Here is a 24,815-nt window from a genome sequence, read left to right as displayed (position 1 = left end):
TACTGGTTAACTTATTCATGTACTTCATGTCCGCATTTGTTATATCTTATGTCCGAACTGTCTTGCGAGTACTTTCATAGTACTCACCTGGCTTGTTGATTTGGCCAGATGTTGACGAAGGCGATCTCTTGGATGAAGAGTTTGATAGCGCGTCCGATGCCTAGAGCAGTCCCAGTCAGTCCTGCGCGATCCCGGTTTTTGGTCACTTGTTTTGTATACGCTTCCGCCACCCGCAATAAGTCTTCTCGAGCCTCACTCCGACGCTCGAAGAGTTGTAGTCTTCTGGAATCATATCACTCGCTTCGCGGTGATATCTCCACCACCGTTATTATCGTGAGTTAGTAGTTTGCCACCCTATCCGCCGTATTGTTTATCGGCGGGCATGTAATAAATTGTTGGGCAGTCTCTGCTCAACCTTGTATTATATTTAGTACTCCTGGTATTTTTCTTCTGTGACCAAGATATTGTCTACCAATGAGAAGGAATTCTTCCTCGCTGGTCCGTAAAAGGGATTGGTCTCTCAATAATTATTTTATTGAAAAACCGGTCGTGACAAGCTTGGTATCAGAGCCAGGCTGACTGTAGGAGGCCACTAGGTGCGATCGCTAATCGGTTATTAGCATCTCTTGTGCTTTTTCAGCATTTTGCAATTGTAGCTATTTTCTGTTGGTCATCACAAATTTATGACATGACTACTCAGAATTTTTGCCTACTTTTGTAGATGGCTGGCAGCAGCTGTGAGAATCGAGTGTTCACCAACGTGCCCGAGGGGTTTGTCAAGCTCCTCGTCTCCATCACCAAGCTCGCGATCGGGCCAGCAGCTCGCCCGGAGTTCACACTCTATCAGCACAAGCTCAGTGACGACGTGTCTATGCACCAAGCCGTGGTGCAGTTCAGGGGAGGACGATCTGCTGTTCGCCACTTCCGTTTTACGGGAAGGGCCATGCCTACGGAGAGGCATGCCATGCAGATGGCTGCCCGCGAGGCGATAGCTCGCCTTCGGGACATCCTTCCTATGATGAAGACTCGTCGCTACCGTACCTCCCATGCCATGTGCCGTACACCAGCCACTATGCGTTTGCCTGCCATCGGGGAGAAAGAGACGAAGCCATCGAGATGGTTGTGGAGTATCTCAAGGCTCTGGAGGAGTCTTTCGACAACCTCGTAGATGATCTTGTGGCTGCCCGCATGGACTTAGTCCGGGGCGGTCCTGCCAGCAGGAAGGAGCTTCTCCACATGACGCCGCCTCTGACATTCGTCTCGTCTTCAGCCTCGTATGCACCGGCCGTTTTGGCCACTGCTCGCCGTCTGCCTACCACTGAGGAGTTCGACCGAGTCATCGCTCCTACTCCAGTCAGAGCCGCACCGCCTGCCGCACGCGCTCTACCACCAGTCGCCCCTGCGCCATCACCGCAGCGCAGCGTCACGCGCCAGGAGCCAGCTAGAGAGGAGGTGGAGGTTGACTCTCCTGGACCGCTGAGCCTTGCCATTGGCAAGGGGAAGGAGATCTTCACCATCTCTGACTGAGAGCACCGAGTAGCCGCGTATTATGTCTGCTTGTATGATGTGCTGTTTTATCTGTACGCTAGTTTGTATTGGTGTGTTTGCTGCCTTCCGAAGTAGTACGCTAGTTTTAATAACATGTCAGGATTGTGTACGCGCATCCTGAGTGATGTGTCATGTGTTTTCTTTTCGCATGTAAGTTTTGTGTTAAAGCACTTCTTCTCCATGAAAAATCATTTGTGTTTCTTTGAAAACCTTGAACCATTTTAATTGTTGCCCTTGCAAGATTTTTTTTTGGGCTACACAGTTTCTCATGGGTTTTGCAAATAATACCCCAGACTGGAAAAATGTCTCGCCCATGGACTCGCTCCATGCCCAATCAGCCAGAAGAGGTTTACGGGACATAGACCAGCAACAATTTCACTCAGGGTCAGTCCAGCCAACGAGACAGCGAAGCAGCACTGTCTCAAGTATGCCGTCTCTTCGAGCAAAGTCAGCAACAACACCAAGAGATGATGAACCATGTCATCAACATGGGAAACCACCGTGAGCACTATCAACCATATTCCAAGTTATCCGAGTTACAGAAGACTCGCCCCTCAACTTTTGCTCACACCGATAGGCCGCTGGAAGCCGATGATTGGCTTCGTGAGATTGAAAGGAAACTGATTATTGCTTAGTGCTCAGATCATGAGAAGGTGCTTTATGCACCACACTACCTTACTGGAGCAGCCGCAGCATGGTGGGAAAACTTCCTACACATGCATCCCAGGGAACACAACATCACCTGGGAAGAGTTCAAGGAAGGCTTCCGTGGGGCACACATCCCCAGGAGCATCTCAAAGGTCAAGAAGAGAGAGTTTGATGACCTGAAGCAAAGAGGCATGTCTGTGACAGAGTACAATGGTCAGTTCACCCAGCTGTCTCGTTATGCCTACGACGAGCACATGACAGAAAGCAAGAAAATGGAAAAATTCCTGGACGGCCTGGCACCAGCGCTAAGATGCCAACTGATTGTACACACCTTTCCGGATTTTAAGACGCTGGTGGACAAGGCCATCACCTTGGAAAATGAGCGCCGTAGTCTGGAAGATATCCGTAAGCGGAAAAGGGACAAGACGACTCTTGCCCGCAGCAACCGAGGCAAGACGGAGGTCCCAAGGACAGACGCAAGGAGGTCCACGACTACCGAGCCAAGGCCCGTCGGACAGTTTCATGCCAGGGACAAGGAGTTCACATATCGTCCAGGGGTCACCTGCTATGCCTGTGGTCAGCAAGGGCATTATGCTAAACAGTGCCCGAAGCCAAGAGACTCGGCACCCAAACCGAACAATGGTGGAAACAATCCTGCCCCCAAGCGCAACAACTTCAATCCCAACAACAACCATAGGAAGGGTCACTTGAACCATGTGACTAGGGGAGAAGCGCAGAATGCCCCAGACATCGTGCTCGGTACGTTCCCTGTCAACACAGTACTTGCCACGGTTTTGTTTGATTCTGGAGCTTCCCATTCATTCGTTTCGAAGAGTTTTGTTTCGCAACATGGTTTTCCGATACTCCCCTTGGAAAAGTCTATGATCATCAAGTCCTCGGGAAATAAGCAAATCGCCCAAGGTTACTGCCAAGGAGTGGTCATTGAGTTCGAAGGACTACAATTCCACGTGAATCTCATCGTGTTGGAAAGTAAAGACTGGATGTCATTTTAGGGATGGACTGGTTGACCACCAACAAAGGATTCATCGACTGTTTCAATCATACAGTGATTCTCACACACCATCACGGCAAGACAATAAGAGTCTCCGCTCAAGAAAGGCCACGATCACAGAAACCAAAACTGAACAAAATGGACATTGCAGAACTGAGAAAAGTTCCAGTGGTATGCGAGTTCCCTGTTGTGTTCCCGGAAGAACTACCAGGCATGCCACCAGACCGAGAGATAGAATTCAGCATTGAACTAGCACCTGGCACCGCTCCCATTTATAAGAAGCCGTATAGAATGGCACCCTCGGAATTGGTGGAGTTGAAGAAGCAGATAAAGGAATTATTGGACAAGGGGTTTATACGAGCCAGCTCCTCACCATGGGGTTCGCCTGTGTTGTTCGCCAAGAAGAAGGATGGGACACTGAGACTATGCATAGACTATCGAGCCCTCAATATGGTCACCATCAAAAACAAATACCCGATGCCACGGATAAATGATTTGTTTGACCAGCTCGCACAAGCTAAGGTATTTTCAAAGATTGATTTGAGATCGGGATACCATCAACTGAAGGTACAGACAGAGGATATCCCCAAGATAGCATTCACTTCCAGATATGGGTTATACGAGTTCACAGTGATGCCTTTTGGTCTAACGAACGCCCCCGCATATTTCGTCCACCTCATGAACAAAGTGTTCATGAAATTCATGGACAAATTTGTGGTGGTATTCATTGACGATATTCTGGTTTACTCAAGGACACCCGAAGAGCATGCTGAGCACCTCAGAATTGTTTTGGGAGAATTGAGGAAGCATCAGTTGTACGCCAAGTTTAGCAAATGCGAATTTTGGCTAAGACAAGTTGGTTTCTTAGGCCATATACTGAACCAAGAAGGCGTAGCCGTAGACCCAGAAAAGGTCAAGGCCATACTGGACTGGAAACCGCCCGCCAACGTCACAGATGTGCGGAATTCCTAGGAATGGCCGGATATTACAGGAGATTTATTGAAGGATTCTCCACTGTGGCGAAACCTATGACCCAACTACTCAACAAGGACAAGAAATTCGTATGGACGGAAGCATGTGAGCAGAGCTTCCAAGAACTCAAGAAAAGGCTGACAACCGCACCAGTCTTAACTGTGCCAGACATACACAAGAATTTTGAAGTGTATTGTGACGCGTCCCGAAAAGGTCTCGGATGTGTACTAATGCAGGATGGCAAAGTTGTCGCATATGCCTCCAGGAAACTGCGAAAACATGAGGAAAATTACCCAACACATGACTTGGAGCTAGCAGCAGTCATACATGCACTCAAGGAGTGGAGGCACTTTCTGTTGGTGAATCGTTGTGAAATATATACGGACCATAAGAGCCTCAAATATATCTTCACACAGCCAGAGCTGAATTTACGCCAACGACGCTGGTTGGAACTGGTCAAAGACTATGACGTCGGCATCCACTACCACCCAGGGAAAGCAAATGTAGTGGCCGATGCCCTTAGTCGAAACCCCAGCCCGGACAATGACGGTCCGCAAAACTTGAGGCCTGAGTTTCAGCGAGAGTTCGCTAGGATCAACATGATGTTAGTCTCCGAGGGCACCATATCAAATCTGGAGATACAACCCACCTTGGTGGAACGAATTAAGAAGGCTCAACAGGGACATCCCAGCATCGAAGGCATAAAGAAGAAAATGAATCTTAGTAAGACTTCAGAGTTCGTCACAGACAGTGAAGGAACATTGTGGTACCGAAACAGACTTTGCGTACCTGACATTGAGGAACTCAAGCAACAGATCTTGACGGAAAGCCACACCGCTCCATATTCGATCCATCCTGGAGGAACCAAAATGTACAAGGACATCCAGGAAAGATTTTGGTGGCACGGTATGAAAAGAGATATAGCCACATTTATTGCTTGTTGCGATTCATGTCAGCGTATCAAGGCCGAGCATCAAAAGCCAGCAGGGCTACTCCAGCCAAACAGAATACCGGAGTGGAAATGGGATGAAATAGGAATGGATTTCATCGTTGGACTACCCCGATCACAACGCGGAAATGACGCCATATGGGTCATCACAGACCGACTAACCAAGGTTGCTCATTTCATTCCCGTGAAGACTACCTACTCCACACAAAGACTGGCAAAACTCTATCTATCTTGTATAGTTTGCTTGCATGGAGTCCCGAAGACTATAATATCAGACCGAGGCACCCAATTCGTCTCCAAATTTTGGGATCACCTACAACAAGCTCTGGGCACACAACTAACTTTCAGTACAGCATACCACCCTCAGACAGATGGACAAACGGAACGTGTAAACCAAATCCTAGAGGATATGCTAAGAGCATGTGTGCTCACCTATGGATCCAGTTGGGAAGAGAGTTTGTCGTATGCCGAATTTGCGTACAACAACAGTTACCAAGCCAGCTTGCAAATGGCACCCTTTGAAGCATTGTACGGACGGAAATGTCGTACCCCACTGAATTGGTCAGAAACAGGGGACAGCCGTATCTTCGGCCCAGACATGCTTAAAGAGGCCGAGGAAAAAGTTAAACAAATCAGGGACAGACTCAAGACGGCGCAGAGCCGACAAAAGAGCTACTATGATCAGAAGCATCGTGAGGTCAGCTTTGAACCCGGTGATTCCGTATACCTCCGAGTATCTCCTATGAGGGGTCTGCAACGGTTCAAAATTAAGGGAAAGCTAGCCCCAAGATTTATTGGACCATTTTGTGTGAAGGCACGAAGAGGCACGGTAGCCTACCAACTAGACCTCCCCAAGGAGCTGTCAGACGTCCATGACGTATTCCACGTCTCGCAGTTGAGGAAATGCGTGAGTAACCCAGAGAAACATGTACCTCATGAGAACATTGATATGCAACCAGATCTCACCTACAGAGAAAGGCCAGTAAAGATCCTAGAAGAGTCTGAGCGGAGGACCCGTCAGAAAACGACAAAAAATTTCAGGGTTCAGTGGAGCAACCACACTGAGGATGAGGCCACATGGGAAAGGGAAGATTTCCTCCGGGCAGAGTATCCATATCTATTTGAGGATCAGCAGAAATCTCGAGGACGAGATTTTTCCTAAGGGGGTAGGTGTTGTGACACCCAAGTTTTTATTTGGATTTTTCTAAAGATTTTTATTTGACTTGAGGGGAGTGATTTAAATTTTTTTTCTTCAAGAGAACTCCCCGTCTCATATATTTTTCTTTATGGCAGAAGTTTTATTTGGATTCAACCAAGATCTGTTTTTGGTCTTGGAGGTTCTTGCCTTTCATTTGGACTCAAGACAAAATGTTTAATGTCTTTCATTTGGGAAAATAACTTTTGAAAATCTTTTTGGGAAATGCACTATGGCTTTTGGAAAACTCCTTTGCCACTTTCCACAATTCCTTCTTGCCATAACCTTAGTGCAAATGCTCCCTCCTAACTCCTCCCTCACCTTTGGATCAGGATTTGCATCTAATCCAGCAAGTTGAACCTCCCCCTGTGATCATTTCCATTTAAATTCTATTCAAATAATTTTCTGCCTCCTTTTCTAGCACTTGGGGATTTACAAATGAACTCCACTTTCTGTCTTGATTTTTGCCACCAAACCTTTTTTCCCTCCTAGTCCTTTGAACCCTAGACCTAGAACCATGAAGATCCACTGGTCTCCAGTTCAAAATTTTCAAACTACACCTGCTGCAAGTTTGGACCAGATTTGCCAAATTTGGCGAAATTCATTCAAAACTCTCCCCAAAAATTCCAAGTAAAATCATGCAGCCTCTGGGTGCATTGAGTGGTCATCTCACCAAGTTACAGCTCCAGAAAAATTCATCTCATTGCAAAATCCTTCTGTCGAACACTTGCAGTGCACTGTCTATGTCAAGTTCAGAAAGTTCAGACAACACTGCAGTGGCTGCTGTCGTTTTCTTCAGAGGAGGACGTCGATCTCGCCAGTGCCACCGCGTCGCCTTGCTCCTCGTCCCCGCCCTCTTGTTCCTGCACCGCACGAACGCCTGGCACCTTGCGGGCGTCGGCGACGAGCAGCAGAAGGTGCGCCGCCCCGTGACCGACGCCGGCGGCGGCTTTGCGGACGCCAGCGGGAGACACGGCGCCGACGACGCCACCCAGCGCCGCCCAAACCACCGGAGCCCGCCGCTTGGCCTTCCACTCCCCCAAATGCGCTGCCGCTCTCATCGTGAACCGCAGGGCGCGGAGCACGCTCTCTGCCGCCGTTGAGCCCATGCCGTCACCTCACCGTGGACCGACGCCATTACGCCGAGACCAGCCTCGTTTAGCTGTGGAACGACTCCAGTAACCTCCACTGATGCTGCCTGGCCGCTCAAACCACCTGCCGATCCACTGCTCCGCCGTAATCGCTCGCCGGAGATTCTCCGTTCACGGCCACCCCGTCGATCTGCCTATAAATAGAGGCCCCGAGCTTCAACTCGAGCACCCACCATCCCTGCACTTCCCCTAGAGCACGCCTAGCCACTGGAAGAACCCCGAGGAGGTCTCCTTCCTCGACTCCGGCCGCCGCGACCCGCCACGGGATCCAGCCTGATTCGCCCCCGTGTGTGCTCCTCCGCCTCCATTCTCTTGCCAGTAGCTTCACCTGGCACCCCTCGTTCTGACCCGCGCCTCAATTCGTAATTTGCAGCCCTCCACCGGAGTTCCCCATCCTCACCCGAGCCGCCGTCCGCCGGAGATAGTGTCGCCGTCGACGTGGTACTCCGCGTTGGACGAGTCCACCACCCACCGACGCGGAAGAAGACGCTGAAACTCTTGGTACCCTCCGTTTCTCCTAACTCGCCGTGGTTCGACGCGGCGTCCACCGCAGTCTTCGGGCGCCGACGAGCTTTTTAAACCTGACAGGTGGACCCCGCCTGTCAGCCTCTATTCTTTTCTCCTCCGAACCGTTTTCTGTTGACGCCTTCGGGCAAATACGCTTTCTCCCTTGCGCTTGCGCATTCCCAACCGAAGCGTTTTCTGTTTTCTCAGTTAAAACCCTGGAACTTTTCTATTTCATTACAGAAAGGTCCCTAGACAGAAACCTTTATAACTTTTTAATAAAAAGGTATTTTTGGGTGATTCTTTTTTTGACAATCTTAAAATTTTGTCTAGTTTTTTATGGGATTTATCTAAAAAATATTTGGCAAATTTTCTGTGAATCTGTTGGTTTTCACGTTGGTATCCGTTTGGTGATTGCCGTAGGTTCTGGGAGAGGTGACGGAGCCGCGAACTTCGCCGAGCTAGACTCCGACTTCTCCGAACCAGGCAAGCAGGTTTTGAACATTTGATATGACAGGTGTTTTGCATGTTTGCGTGAAAGTTGGTGCGTGGCATATGAGTGTCGGTAAATACCTCGTTGCTTGTAAGGCAACTACCCGGTTGTTCCAAAGTCGTGATGATCTCTGATGAGAGATGGCCTAATCATGTGGTGACATGAAGGGCAGCAAGGGGGTACTGTTGTAGCATGCCAGCCTTGCGTCATCCGACTTTCTCCGACATTAACGTGGTTGGAGCCACGTTATTGTTCTTCCTTTTTTCGCATGTTCCAAAGTTGCGATGATCTCTGATGAGAGATGGCCAAATCATGTGGTGACATGAAGGGCAGCAAGGTGGTACTGTTGTAGCATGCCAGCCTTGCGTCATCCGACTTTCTCCGACGTTAATGTGGTTGGAGCCGCGTTATCGTTCCTTCCCCCTTCCGTGCTACCACATGTCTCATTGCCAGGGATGCGGTTTAGTAAGTTGGTAACCTCTTTCCGTGTACACACCAAACAGAGAGGCCAGGATGATGGTACCTTGGCCCAGGATTAAAGCCAGTCATCCGGTCAAGGGGCATGGGTGTTTCCGGTTGGGACCGAGAGGGGGGGCACCCCCTTAAAGCGCGCGTATAGAAATTTGATCCCATGCTACGCGAGGTTGTAGCCTCCCCGTCTCAAGGTTTTTCTTGAACGATGCTTAGGGTGATCCCTGGCTTCGGATAGTTGAATTGGGTGTGTACTGGTTAGACGTGTTTCTTCCAAAACACCGTAGACGGAACTAGTCCCCGTGACTACTGAAATCCGTTGGCTGTGGTTAAGTACAAACTCTGCAGAGTCAATTCTTTCCAAATCATCGTATCCCTGATCAAGTAATGAAAACATTATATCCATATCTATCCACGTGGAAAACTTGTTCCCGGCGAGCAAGCTCAGGTGGTAATCCAGTTTTATTGTTATTCCTGTGGATGGACTAACCCTATATTTGTTTCATGCTCGTGATAAATTATGTTCCCTAACTGTTGTATTATTGAGCTGTGATATAAGCCCTTTATGTGACGTCGCGCAGACGTCCGACTGTGGCGTGTTTTTTGTTTCTTACATTAAATATAAGCCCTTTATGTGACGTCGTTCAGACGTCCGACTGTGGCATGCACCGTCCTTATTTTCTGTTATAAGCCCTTTATGTGGTGTCGCCTCGACGCCCGACTGTGGCATTATTATTCCGCATTTTCCGCTCGAGGAGTCTTTCAGACACTCGTTTGGCACCAGTATTATTATTCCGCATTTTCCGCTCGAGGAGTCTTTCAGACACTCGTTTGGCACCAGTATTATTGTTCCGCATTTTCCGCTCGAGGAGTCTTTCAGACACTCGCTTGGCACCAGTATTACTATTCTGCAGTTTCCGCTCGAGGCGTCATTCAGACCCTCGCTTGGCACCCAGCATTTATTACCTCTATGCCTGAATCGTACTGGTTAACTTATTCATGTACTTCATGTCCGCATTTGTTATATCTTATGTCCGAACTGTCTTGCGAGTACTTTCATAGTACTCACCTGGCTTGTTGATTTGGCCAGATGTTGACGAAGGCGATCTCTTGGATGAAGAGTTTGATAGCGCGTCCGATGCCTAGAGGAGTCCCAGTCAGTCCTGCGCGATCCCGGTTTTTGGTCACTTGTTTTGTATACGCTTCCGCCACCCGCAATAAGTCTTCTCGAGCCTCACTCCGACGCTCGAAGAGCTGTAGTCTTCTGGAATCATATCACTCGCTTCGCGGTGATATCTCCACCACCGTTATTATCGTGAGTTAGTAGTTTGCCACCCTATCCGTCGTATTGTTTATCGGCGGGCATGTAATAAATTGTTGGGCAATCTCTGCTCAACCTTGTATTATATTTAGTACTCCTGGTATTTTTCTTCTGTGACCAAGATATTGTCTACCAGTGAGAAGGAATTCTTCCTCGCTGGTCCGTAAAAGGGATTGGTCTCTCAATAATTATTTTATTGAAAAACCGGTCGTGACAAGCAGTACCCCAAAACCTCATGGGTTGCTGCAAAGGGACCTCCAGTTGATCCATCTAATTTATCTGGCTTTACATGTGAATCTTCTCATTCTTCTGATGAGTCATTTGACTCCAACTATAAACTGTTTAAAAATCAGAATGGTGAAGTATTTGCTAGATATGTTGGCACTAACTGCAGGAACGGTTCTCCTATGAAGAAAATCTGGGTTCCCAAAAGGTGCCTTGAAAGTCTTCAGGTGAATGTCCTCATGACACCACCTGTGAAGAATAGGAACCCCAGATCAAATTCTTCATATGGACCAAATTCTTCATATAGATCCAAGTCCTCATACGGATCGAATTCCTCACGTGGATCATATTCCTCAAAAGGATCAAAGTCCTCATATGAACATCATCGTGCTAACAACTCTGTTTCGCAGGGAAGAGCTAAGGACTATGAATATGAGCATTATTCTTCTAATCATTTTGTTCATAAGTCCTTGAAGAATTTCTCTGCTTATTCATATGCTTACCCTAACTCCTCTTATGTGAAACGAAATGGATTGGCTTCTATGCCACCTTTCTAGTATGGAGCTTGCAGAGTGATGAACTCTTTGCCACCCCTTCAGATGTGGGTGGTGAAGAAAAAGAACTAATCTTTTATGCAGGGTCAGGTCTCCAGACGTACTTAAACGTCTGAAAATTTGCTGGAGACCTGAAAAGTGCCTGAAAGGACGCAGGCTAATCATGAAGAAATGAACTTTCATTTCTCACGTCCTCATACTGTTTTAACTGTTGCATTGCCTGATGAAATTGGTCTGATGAATTGTGATATCATATTCTTCACTGATGAAGTATATGAAGTTCGTAAGCTGCACTAATTCATCTGCAGGATGATCAACCCAAAGCCAGTGAGTGGGTCCTCGATAGTGGATGTACAAATCACATGACTGGTGAAAAGAATCTATTGATGGATGCTCCCTTATCACCATCGCATCTAAATCATATCATCTTCGCTGACAAAGGCAAAAGTCAGGTATTGGGTCTAGGTAAGGTTGTGATCACAAAGGATCGACACATGGACAAAGTCATGCTTGTCGAGTCCTTAGGATACAACCTCATGTCTGTCTCAATGCTTTGTGATCTTGATATGGTTGTTGTCTTTGGCAAGTATCGTTGTGTTGTGGTTATGGAAGCTGACAATTCCAAAGTCTTCGAAGGCTTTAGGAGAGGAGACTTGTATATTGTTGATTTCTCTACAAGAGCACAACCAGCCGTGTGCCTACTTGCAAAAGCTTCAGAAGGCTGGCTATGGCATCGACGACTTGGTCATGCAGGCATGAGGAATTTGCACACGCTTGGGAAGAAGAAGCATGTCATTGGCATTGAGAATGTCAAATTCCTCAAGGATCACTTGTGTGGAGCTTGTGAAGCTGGAAAGATGACCAAGGCTAAGCATCCAGCGAAGACTATCATGACCACTACTCGACCATTTGAATTGCTTCATATGGATCTCTTCGGTCCTAACAATTACTCAGCAGTCACAAATGACACATCTCTCTATGGCTTTGTTATTGTTGATGATTACTCTCGATACACATGGGTACACATTGTTACTTACAAACATGAAGTGCAGGAAGTCTTCAAACGATTTTCCTCGAGGGCTTCAACCAACTTTGGTGTGAAGATCAAGCACATCAGAAGTGACAATGGAACTGAGTTCAAGAATTCTGGTCTTGATGACTATCTTGATGAACTTGGTATTACTCATGAGTTATCTGCTCCTTATACTCCTCAGCAGAATGGCGTCGTGGAGCGCAAGAACAGAACTCTTGTTGAGATGGCTCGCACTATGCTTGATGAGTACAAGACGCCTCGTCACTTCTGGATTAAGGCAATTTATACTGCGTGCCACATCATCAACAGGGTATATCTTCACAAATTCTTCAAGAAGACTGCCTATGAACTCCTCACTGACAAGAAACCCAATGTGAGTTATTTCAAAGTCTTCGGTGCTAAATGTTGGATTAGAGATCCTCATCACAATGCTAAATTTGCACTGAAAGCACATGAAGGTTTTATGCTTGGTTACGGAAAGGACTTGCACACCTACAGAGTCTTCAACATCGTTCTTCACAAGGTTGTTGAAACTGTAGATGTGCGGTTCGATGAAACTAATGGCTCGCAAAGAGAGCACCTACCCTCCGTGATAGATGAACGAGCACCTGAGGAAACTATCAAGTTCAAGGCTACTGAGGATGTCATTCCTACCGAAGAATCTGCTGAAGAATTCATTCCAGAACGTGAAGAACGTCGAGCTAATGCACCTGAAGAAAATGCTGAAGAAAATGGTGTTGAAGAAAATGCTGAAGAAAAGAAGTGCAAGTTGAAAAGATCATCGATGACATTGAAGCACCAGGTCCTCTCACACGCTCAAAAGCTTCACATTTATCTAACTTTTGTGGGCACTATGCTTTTGTCTCTATCACAAAGCCCACTAAGGTAGATGAAGCATTTCTAGAGCCTGAGTGGATTCAGGCCATGCAAGAAGAATTACATCAATTCAAACTCAACAACGTTTGGGAACTGGTTAAACATCCAGATCCTCGCAAGCACAATATCATTGGCACAAAGTGGATCTACTACAACAAGCAAGATGAAAATGGCCTTGTGGTGAGGAATAAGGCACGGCTTGTAGCTCAAGGCTACACACAGGTTGAAGGAATTGATTTCGATGAAACTTTTGCACCTTTTGCTAGACTTGAAGCTATTCACATATTACTTGCTTATGCTAACCATCATGATATCACTTTATATCAAATGGATGTAAAAAGTGCATTCCTCAATGGTAAGCTTGAGGAAGAAGTATATGTTGCTCAACCCCCAGGTTTTGAATATCCAAAGCATCCTGACAAAGTCTTCAGACTCAATAAGGCCCTCTATGGCCTCAAGTAGGCCCCTCGGGCATGGTATGATACTTTGAAGGAATTCCTCATGAAGAAAGGCTTCAAACCCGGTTCACTCGACCCTACTATCTTCACTAAATCTTATGATGGTGAATTGTTTGTGTGCCAAATATATGTTGATGATATTATCTTTGGCTGTACTGACCAACGTTATAGTGATGAATTTTCCTATATGATGACTGAAGAATATCAAATGTCTATGATGGGAGAGTTGAAATTCTTCTTAGGTCTTCAAATTCGTCAACAGCGCAATGGCATATTCATATCTCAGGAGAAATACCTCAAGGATGTACTGAGGAAATTCGGCATGCAAGATTGCAAAGGCGTCAAAATTCCGATGCCCACAAATGGCCATCTGTGCACTAATGAAAATGGTATTCACTTCGATCAAAAGGTATACCGCTCCATGATTGGTTCTTTATTGTATTTATGTGCATCTAGGCTAGATATTATGCTTAGTGTTTGCATGTGTGCCCGATTTCAAGCTACACCAAAGGAATCACACCATAAGGCTGTGAAGCATATTCTTCGATATCTAGCTCACACACCAACACTTGGATTATGGTACCCCAAGGGCTCAGCTTTTGATCTCATTGGATATTCTGACTCTGACTATGCTGGTGATCGTTTGGACCGCAAGTCAACATCTGGTACATGTCATTTCCTCGGACGATCTTTGGTCTGTTGGTCCTCGAAGAAACAGAACTGCGTATCACTGTCTACTGCTGAAGCTGAGTACATTGCTGCTAGTTCTTGCTGTGCTCAATTGCTGTGGATGAAGCAAACTCTCAAGGACTACGACGTCAACATGAAGAATGTGCCTGTCTTCTGTGACAATGAGAGTGCCATCAAGATTGCTCACAACCCAGTTCAGCACTCGAAGACAAAGCACATTCAGATTCGTCATCATTTTCTTCGCGATCATGTGTTGAAGGGCGACATTTCTATTGAGCATGTGAAGACTGAAGAATAGCTAGCCGATATCTTCACAAAGCCCTTGGATGAGAAGAGATTTAGCAAGTTGCAGTGTGAGCTAAATATCCTAGAATCTTCGAATGTTCTTTGAAAAGGACACTCATCCTAACACTTATGCAAAATTGATGACTTAGATGTGCAACACATGAAGAAACGTTTTTCTTCAATCAATGAAGAATAACACTCTAAGTGTGAAGAAATTAATGAAGTATTTGATTCTCAGAGCCCTGCGGCAATTGTACGTGGTGTCTGAAATCATCATTCTTATACGGTGGGTCATGCCACCACAAAAGTTGAAAATCTTCAATTTGAGTTTTTTTCCAGTTTTTGAAATTCCTCAGTTGTTCAAGTTCTTCAACTTTGCATTGTCTTCACTGTTTCCATCATTTTTCTTCATTGGCTATATATATATGAGTTTATTTCCTCTACAGCATTCACTTATGACTAATTCTTCAAGTTGTTTTTTCTGCTAAGTGAATGTGATCGGACCCTTCCCCCTCTATGCTATACTCAACCCAATCTATTCACAAATTTTTCATGTGCTTTCTATTTGAAACTCGTTCAAAATCTTCACTGTGTCCTTGTCAACTGAAGAATTTGCGAACGGAACTTTTAACTTATCTTATCAAAATTTTCGGCGTTGCTGCTCAAACCGTTCCGCATCCCACGAAATACTTATCTATTCACCCACGATCTAACACAATCTCCACTTCTCAGTACGTGGGTGACACATGTTAAGCGAATGAGAAGGGTCAGGGGCACGTTCGTCCAATTTCTTCGGGCGAACAGTTTTTCACTGTGGCTATAAATACCCCCTCTCCACTTCCTCACTTCCTTTACTCCGCTCGACCTCTCTCCAGCTCGAGCTTCTCAAACCCTAGCGCCGCCACTACTTCATCGTCGCTGGTGAGGAAGAGCTTCACTGCCTCGACCTCGTCGCCACCGTACTCGCGCCGGCCGCGGAAATCTTCACTGCGCCGCCGCCGTAGCCGGTTTCCTCCGCCGAGTTAGGGCGTGGAGGATCTGCACAGACGAACTTCTCATCTCTACCTCACAGTTTGTCGTGTTCTTCGTTCAGGGTAATTAAAAGTTAATTTTACTGCCCTCTTTGATTCAAAAGACTTCTACAATATCTTCAATGGTGTTTATTCTTGAAATTCTTCACACACTAAACAGCTCACATGTCATCTGTTCTTGATTCGTTTCTCTAAGCAATAATTTTTCTTCAAGATTCCTCATTTGTGTGGATCTTCGATCTATATAACTCTGGAACCTAAGACAAAGAACGCTTAGTAAAATTCTTCAAGACTAATCTGGTTAAATTCCTCAAACTTGTTCTTTCTGAAAAATCTTCTGAGAACGCATATGACCTCTTCAAATTCCTCGCAACTATACTCTGTTCACAAGTACTCATGTCCGCTAGTGAATCACTAGGTTCTCATCAACATAACTCATTTGCAGCGTTCCTCGAAGAAAGGTTGCATACTTCTTCAGAGAATTCAATTTTTCAAATTCCTCATCTGAAGAAAATGGCTGATGGAAAGAAGCGACATAAAGGAGGTGTCACGACCGGTTTTTCAATAAAATATTTATTGAGAGACCAATCCCTTTTACGGACCAGTAAAGAAGAATACCTTCTTACTGGTAGACAATATCTTCGTCACAGAAGAAAAATACCAGGAGTACTGAATATAATACAAGGTTGAGCGGAGACTGCTCAACAGTTTATTACATGCACGCCGATAAAACATAACGGCGGATAGGGTGGCATAACTACTAACTCACGATAACAACGGTGGTGGAAATATCACAGCGGAGCGGGTGATATGACTCCTGAAGACTACAACCCTTCGAGCGTCGGAGTGAAGCTCGAGGAGATTTATTGCGGGTGGCGGAAGCGTATATAATACAAGTGACCAATATCCAGGATCGCACGGGACTGACTGGGACTCCTCTAGGCGTCGGACTCGCTATCAAACTCTTCATCCAAGAGATCGCCTTCGTCAACATCTGGCCAAATCAACAAGTCAGGTGAGTACTATGAAAGTACTCGCAAGACAGTTCGGACATAAGATATAACAAATATAAACATGAAGCTTAAGAACGGAATAACAAGTGCGTTCTGACATAGAGACAATAATGCATGGGGAAAATAACAGAGAAGTCGGGCGGTAATCCTCCCGAAATCCCAAAATAAAATACTGGGTGCCAAACGAGGGTCTGAATGACTCCTCGAGAGGAAACTGCAAGGATAATAATAATGCCGCAGTCGGGCGTTGGGGCGACACCACATAAAGGGCTTATATTGAAAGTAAAAGACAATCATGCCACAGTCGGACGTCTGAGCGACATCACATAAAGGGCTTATATTGAAAGTAAAAGACAATCATGCCACAGTCGGACGTCTGAGCGACATCACATAAAGGGCTTATATTGAAAGTAAAAGACAATCATGCCACAGTCGGACGTCTGAGCGACATCACATAAAGGGCTTATATCGCAGCTCAATAATTCAGTAGCTCGAGAATATAAATCATTACAAGTACGAGACAAAAAAAGAGTTAGTCCATCCACAGGAATAACAATTAAAATGGATTTACCACTTGAGCTTGTTCACCGGGGATAAGTTTCCACGAGGATAGATATGGATATACTGATCACTCTACTTGATCAAGGATACGATGACTCGGAAGGATTTGACTCTGCAGAGTTTGTACTTTAACCACAGCCAACGGATTTCAGTAGTCACGGGGACTAGTTCCGTTTATGGTGTTTTGGAAGAAACACATCTAACCAGTACACACCCATTCCACATTCCGAAGCCAGGAATCACCCTCGGCAACGTTCAAGAAAAACCTTGAGACGGGGAGGCTACAACCTCGCGTAGCATGGGATCAAATTTCTATACGCGCGCTCTAAGGGGTGCCCCCCTCTCGGTCCCAACCGGAAACACCCATGCCCCCTGACCGGATGACTGGCTTTAATCCAGGGCCATGGAACCATCATCCCGGCCCCTCTGTTTGGTGTGTACACGGAAAGAGGTTACCAACTTACTAAACCGCATTCTGGCAGAAAACATGTGGTAGCACGGAAGGGGAAGAACGATAACGTGACTCCGTTCACGTTACCGTCGGAATTTGTCGGATGACGCAAGGCTGGTATGCTACAATAGTACCACCTTGCTGCCCTTCATGTCACCACATGATTAGGCCATCTCTCACCAGAGATCATCGCAACTTTGGAACATGCGGGTCGTTGCCTCACAAGCAACGAGGTACTCACTGACACTCATATGCCACGCACAACCTCTCACGCAAACATGCAAAACATCTATCATATCAAAGGTTCAAACATGCTTGCCTGGTTCGGAGAAGTCGGAGTCTAGCTCGGCGAAGTTCGCGGCTCCGTCACCTCTCCCGGAACCTACGGCATAACGAAAACGGGCACTAACGTGAAAACCAACGCGTGCATAAAAACTTCTCCAAAAAATTTCCAAATAAATCCCATAAAAAACTAGACAAAATTTTAAGACTGTCAGAAAAAGAATCACTCAAAAATCACTTTTTATTAAAAGTTATAAGAGTTTCTGTCCAGGGACTCATCTGTAATGAAACAGAAAAGTTCCAGGGGTTAAACTGAGAAAACAGAAAACGCTTCGGAAAGAAACGCGCCAGCTCTAAGGGAAAACGTATTTGCCCGAAGGCGCCAACAGAAAACGTTTCGGGGGAGAAGAGAATAGAGGCTGACAGGGGGGGTCCACATGTCAGGTTTAAAAAGTTCGCCGGCGCCCGAAGACTGCGGTGGTCGCCGGCGTCGAACCATGGCGAGAGAGGGAGATCGGAGTGTACCAAGAGCTTCAGCGTATCCTTCCGTGTCGGTGGGTGGTGGACTTGGGCGTCGGAGAGCACCACGTCGACGGCAACACTTTCTCCGGCGGACGGCGGCTCGGGCGATGGTGGGGATCTCCGGTGGAGTGCTGCAAACTTCGAATTGAAGCGCGGGTCAGAAGGAGGGATGCATTAGAGGGTTACTGGCAAGAGATGGGAGGCAGGGGTGCACGCAAGGGAGAAAATCGAGCTGGATCCCGTGGCGGGTCGCGGCGGCCGGAGTTGAGGAAGGCGACTTCCCCGGGGCTCTCCCAGTGGCTAAGCAGGGTCTAGGTGGGGTGTAGAGGTGGTGTGGGCACTAGCTGGAGCTCGCGGCCTCTATTTATAGGCGATTCGAGGGGATGGCCGTGAACGGGAAATCTCCGGCGGGCGATTACGGCGAGGCGGTGGTTGAGCAGGGGGTTTGAGTGGCCAGGCAGCATCAGAGAGGTTTACTGGTGCCGTTCCACTTCTAAACTGGGTCGGGCTTGGTGTAATGGCGCCGGTCCACGGTGGGGTGGCCGCACGGGCACGACGGCGGCAGGGAGCGCGCTCCGCGCCCAGCGGTTCACGACGAGAGTGGCAGCGCGTTCTGGGGAGTGGAAGACCACGCGGCGATCTCCGGTGGCTTGGGCGGCGCTGGGTGGCGCCGTCTGCGCCGCGCCTCTCTCTGGCGGCCGCAAAGCCGCCGCTGGCGTCGGTCACGGGGCGGCGCAGCACCTCCTGCTCGTCGCCGACGTCCGCAAGGCTCCAGGGGATCGTGCGGCGCAGGAACAAGGGGGAGGGGACGGGGAGCAAGGCGACACCAGGGTACTGGCGAGATTGAGATCGAACACTGAAGAAAACGACAGTGCACTGAAACTGTTCTCTGAACTTAACTGAACAATGACAGCAACAGTGTCCAGTAGGTGTTCGACGAAATGATTTGGCATGAAGAAAAAATTTCCTGGGGCTGGGACTTGGTGAGGTGACCTCTCAATGCACCCAGAGGCTGCCTGATTTTTCCCAGAATTTTTGGAGAAGGATTTGAATGAATTTCATCAAATTTGGCAAATCTGGTCCAAACTTGCAGCAAGTATAGTTTGAAAATTTTGAACTGAAGACCAGTGGATCTTCATGGATCTAGGTTGAGGGTTCAAAGGACTAGGATGGGGAAAAGGTTTGGAGGCAAAAATCAAAACAGAAATGGTAGCTCCTTTGTAAATCTCCAATAGCTAGAATGGAAGGCAGAAATTGTTTTGATAAGATTTAAATGGAAAAATAATCATATGGGGAGGTTCAACTTGCTGGATTTGATGCAAATCATGATCCGATGAGGGAAGGTTTGTGGGAGTGGATTTCCACTTAGGTCATGGCAAGAGAGATTTTTGAAAGAGCAAAAGATCACTTCAAAATGCCATGGGGCTATTTAAAAGATTTTTCAAAAGAAATTTCCCCAAGTGAAAAGCATTTGTTTTTGAGTCCAATTAAAAGGAAAAACCTCCAAGACCAAAATCAAGTCTTGGGTGAATCCAAATAGAACACTTGCCATAAAAGAAAATTTTTGAGAGGGTGGTTCTTTAGAAGAAAATTTAAATACCCTCCTCAAATAAAAATTAAAAGTTTGAAAAAATCCAATTAAAATTTTTGGGTGTCACAGGAGGAAAGAGGCCTGAGATCAACACTGCATTTGAAATCCCTGAGGGCAACTATGCTGGGTACTGCACACCCCTTGAGGAAGATAAAAATCAGCGCAAGGTGCGCATTCGGAAGATAGAGAGGAGATGGGCAAGAGAGTGGAGGGAGTACAGGTATGTGACTCCCAAGTACATGAAGAAATTCGCACTCAATCCTCCATGCTCAAGACCTCCGTTGGCACCTGGCCAAGAAGCTGATCTCACCAGCCTCAAGCATGGTGAAGATTATCCTGATGAATGGGCCAAGCGCCAGGCCAAGCTGGCTAAACAAGCTAGAGAAGCAGTGAGGAAATTCAATGAAGACTCTGCTGCTGCTTCTGCCGCTAAAGTCTCTGTCAAGCCGAAGAAATCCATGGCAAAGAAGCCTGCGCGTAAGCCAAGTGCTTCATCGTCAATGTCCTCACGGCCAATTCCTCACGCTGCTCCTGCTCCTCCAAAGTCCTCAGCTGCTCCGACCAAATCCTCAGCACCTGTGCATCTTGCCACTTGCCAAAGGACTACAGGCATCTCTATTGCCTCAGGAGCTTCAGCTAGTTCCTCAGCTGCACCAAATTCTTCAACAGGACCCTCTCTGCTGAAGACAAAGACCACTGCTGGATGAGGTTCTCGCCCAAGTCCTCACAAGAAGCACGTCGCCTTCCAAGTGCCGTCTGAAGAAGACGAAGCTGATGATGAAGAACTTGCTGAAATCATCAGAGATAGGCAAGTCAAGGCCGCTAGAGCCAAGGGCACAAATATGCCTCTGCTTTTGGATCCAAAGTTGATCCTCGATTACATTGATCTCTGGCACAAGGACCCAAACACTCCTATGCCTGACTTCAAGCTGACTCCTGGCCAAAGTCATATGCTGACTGCCTTCATCCAAGAAGAGAAATGGAAATTTGAGAAGGCCAGGCAGCTCAAGAAAGCGCAGTACAGGAAGGAGAAATTCCTGAAGAACAATGGTGTCTCTATGACAACTGATGAACTTGTAAAGATCCAGTCTGAAATCAAAGTCCTTAGCGATGATTTCAATGCTTACTATGCTGATTGGAAAGGAGCCAAGGTCAGGTTTGTTAAACTCACTGAGAAGTTCACCTCCAATGTTGCAGCCCCATCACAACAAGAAATTCCTCAGGCTGAAGCATCTGATCAGCCAACTGAAGAACATGCCAGCACCGCTGATGACATTCAGGCTGCTGAAGAAAATGTGAGTTCCAAGGCTGATGACTGCATTCCAGCCGCTGATGAAATTGCCAGGTCATCCACTACTGGTGCGCCTGAAGAAAATGAAGAGGTCAGGGCAACTGCATCAGTTGTGCCTGAAGAAAATCAACCACATTCCTCTAATCCTCCTGCGCCTACCCCAACTCCAATTCTTCCATCTGCATCATATGTGAAGAAGACCAAGGTTGCAGAGCGTGCAGCAATGAAGAAAAGGAAAGCATAAGCTCCTTCAGATTCTTCAGCACCGAAGAAGATGAAGAAATCGACTAGCTCATTTGCTAATCCAATTGATGTTGTTCCTGTCTCCTCCATGCCATCAAAGGAAATCATCCCTTTTGATGAAGAATATGTGGTCCCTAGCGGATCTGATGAAAAAAATCCTTCTGCTGCTTCGTCAGAGCTGATGGATGAAGAAATTGAAGTGGATAAAACCCCTTCAACCCCCACAGTTTCCTCGCCTATGCCTCAGTTTACTGCTGAAGAGGCCGGCATTGAAGAAATAGAAGATGAAGACGTGGACATTGGTTGTACCACACCAGTGATGAATGATGACTTTTGGGAAAGTCAGCACCCCAACTCTCCACTCTTCACACCATTGCAACAAATTCCTCAGTCCCCAGCAACTACAGTTCAAACGGGATCTGATGAAGCTCATGAAGAAATTCCAGCCACTAGTGCTGAAGAAAATGAAAATGAAGAATTAAAGACCCAGGCTGCCACTGAAGAGGAACCAGAAATTCCTCAGCCTGAAGAACCTGAGGTTGTAATGCAACTGACTGACACTCCTCTGCCCAAGCCAAAGGATCCATTCTCAAGGAAGCAAAAATTCAAGGCTAATGATTTCTTCGGCGAGCACGTATTCTTCACTAATTACAACCCCTATGACTCTGCTCGCATTAGGAAGAGGCATTTCTGGACTGCCAGCCAGGTAAATTTTTATTCCTCAGTGCTGTTCAACAAAGACAAAGTCTTCGATCATGAGCACATTCCTCACGTGGATATGGAATCTCTGCCATGCTTCGTGCCAGTCCTCAGTGTTCTTCACGACGCTGGGCTGTTAAATTTCTGCACTGATATATGTGATTGGAATGAAGAGCTCATTCTTCAATTTTATGCAACTCTGCAGATCACCGGAGACTCTGAAGATGTGAATTCATGGGTGCTGGACTGGATGTTTGAAAATACTCACTACAAGGCACCATCTACTGAATTGCTTCGTGCTTTGCCTCTCAGTCCTCCCCTTGAAGCTGCTTGTTGCGTCTACCGTGAACCTGAGCTTACAGATCACTATATGCAAGTGCTGAAGAAGCCATTGAAGCCAGGTCAGGCCCCAAGAACTAAATTCCTTGTGAAGGAATTGTTATATGTTCCTCGGACTGTCTATCACATTCTGACGAAGACATTGAGTCCTATCAAGGGCCACGACTCGAATGAAGAAGAAGCCGTTGGCATCATGAAGAATCTGCTTTTCAATATCATTCATGGCGTTCCCGTCAACTTCCATGATTTCTTCATGAGGACTCTGGCAAATGTCGCAATGTCACCTTTTGAGTTGAAGCCTTATGCTCCGTGGATTATGAGATTCATCAGAACAAGGTCTTCACTCAACTACAAAGCTGATACACTGAACCATTGCAGCTACTTGCCCCCGATTGAAGTCCTCAAACGGACATTTTCCTCAACTGATGAAAAAGGCAAGGCTACTGCTGTTATTGATGAAGCCATTCATCCATTGGATGGTCAATTTTGCAAGGCTGCATCCTACTCCACCAATGATGACTCTGCCACCCATGACTCTGCCACCAACGCAACCAAGCCAAATCCTCCAGGCACAGCTCCCAGGGTGATGACTGACCGTGAGCTTCTCCTCAGTCTTCACCAGAAGGTTGATCGCAATCACAAATGGGTCAAGCGTCAGTTTGGTTCAATTCTTCACAACATGACTGCTACCCACAATGCAGTGAAGAAAAACCATTTCTACTTTCATGAAACCCTCAACCACACCTGGGTTGTTCTGTCGCACATTTATAGCGCAGAAGATCTGAAGAAAATGGGTCTCAAGGAGGACTTTGACTGGTCTGCTCCTCCACCGAAGAAATACAAGAAGGTCAAGGTTCCGTCCTTGGTGGCCAGCTCCTATTCTTCATCGCGCGACACCGATGAACATGAAGACTTGGACGACACTGCGGCAGGCCCTACATCAACAGATGACCCCAACAACGCTGGCGCTCCTTCATCAACTTGATATTCTTCAGGGGTGTTAGTCCTCATTTTTGAACCTTTTGGTCATTTGATGACAAAGGGGGAGAAATTTGAGTTAGTCTTCAAGCGGGTCTATCTATATGGGCGGGTTTTTTTTTCTAAGTTACAAATCTCGTTCTTCTGATGACTTTGTTGGATCGAGTTGTAAACTTAAACTCTATGGTGGCCTGGTACTTTTGATGGTTCTTCTGCATGCTTATTCCTCGTTAATGTTATTGCACGCATGCTGAATTACATCAGTCACCATATTTCCTCATGCATTTCAAATTCTTCATATATTATGTCAAATGCGTGTATGAATTACAAGATATAGGGGGAGATCTCCATGATTTTACTCTTCAAGTGTGCATTCCTTCAAAAGCAAATTCCTCACTATGCACATCATCAGGGGGAGTTCTTCTATATCTTGCAATCAAATTCCTCAGTATCAGTATTTACACTTCATATGTTTATCCCCATTGAAAACTTAACCTATATTGTCATCAATCACCAAAAAGGGGGAGATTGTAAGTGCATCTAGTGCCCCTTAGTGATTTTGGTGTATTGAAGAGTTATAGGTTAAGGGACTAATGTGTTTATGAGTGTACACATGTCTATAAGTCTATGAGGAGTTTGATATTTACAGAGAAACTCAACCCCAAAAAATGAAGTTCTTCGACTGAAGACTTTGAAAGTGAAGAAATTGGTGTGACCTTGAAGACTTGGTATTCATTTGAGGAACATGAAGCGTGAAGACTTTTGTTTTCGTAGTTTCATTTTCTCTTTCTTGAGTCATAGGAAACACCGTACTGTTAAAGGGGGTCGAGGAAATACTAAGGAAAAATTTCCATGTAGATGCTCAACTCAAAATCCTACACCTACCAATCCCTTTGAGTGAAGCCATTGGAAATCTCATACAGTTCAGTCATATTCTTCAGTGACAGAGACGAAGTTCTTCTGTTCTCTGAGGAATTTGTTCTGACTGAGGAGTTAGGAATTCGCCAGTGTGGATTGCCTACACAGTGAGGAACATGATAGCCCCGAGGAATTTGATACTCAAATTTCTGACCATTGATGTGCTATGTGCCAGCTGTCCCAAAATATCTACCCACCTAACGGTCATATCATTGAAGGGCATTTATGTCTTATCATGCCGGGCTGCTCCCTAGGCTATAAATAGCCACCCCCTACAACCACTAGCTGGTTGGCTGCTCCGAGAGAAACTGACACTTGTGATTTGAGAGCATCCCATCCTCCGAGGACTTTGAGCGAAAATCATCAAGTGAGGAAAACCCAAACCCAAACACCTACAAACCCAAAGTGATTGAGCATCACTGAAGAGATTGATCCTGCATGGATCCGACGCTTGTTACCTTTGAAGACTGTGCTTCTTCCAGACGGTTAGGCGTCATGATCTAGAGCATCC

Source organism: Triticum aestivum, chromosome 2D (genome assembly GCF_018294505.1).
Source record: "Triticum aestivum cultivar Chinese Spring chromosome 2D, IWGSC CS RefSeq v2.1, whole genome shotgun sequence".
Taxonomy (NCBI): domain Eukaryota; kingdom Viridiplantae; phylum Streptophyta; class Magnoliopsida; order Poales; family Poaceae; genus Triticum; species Triticum aestivum.
Note: the sequence above shows the minus strand (reverse complement) of the source record.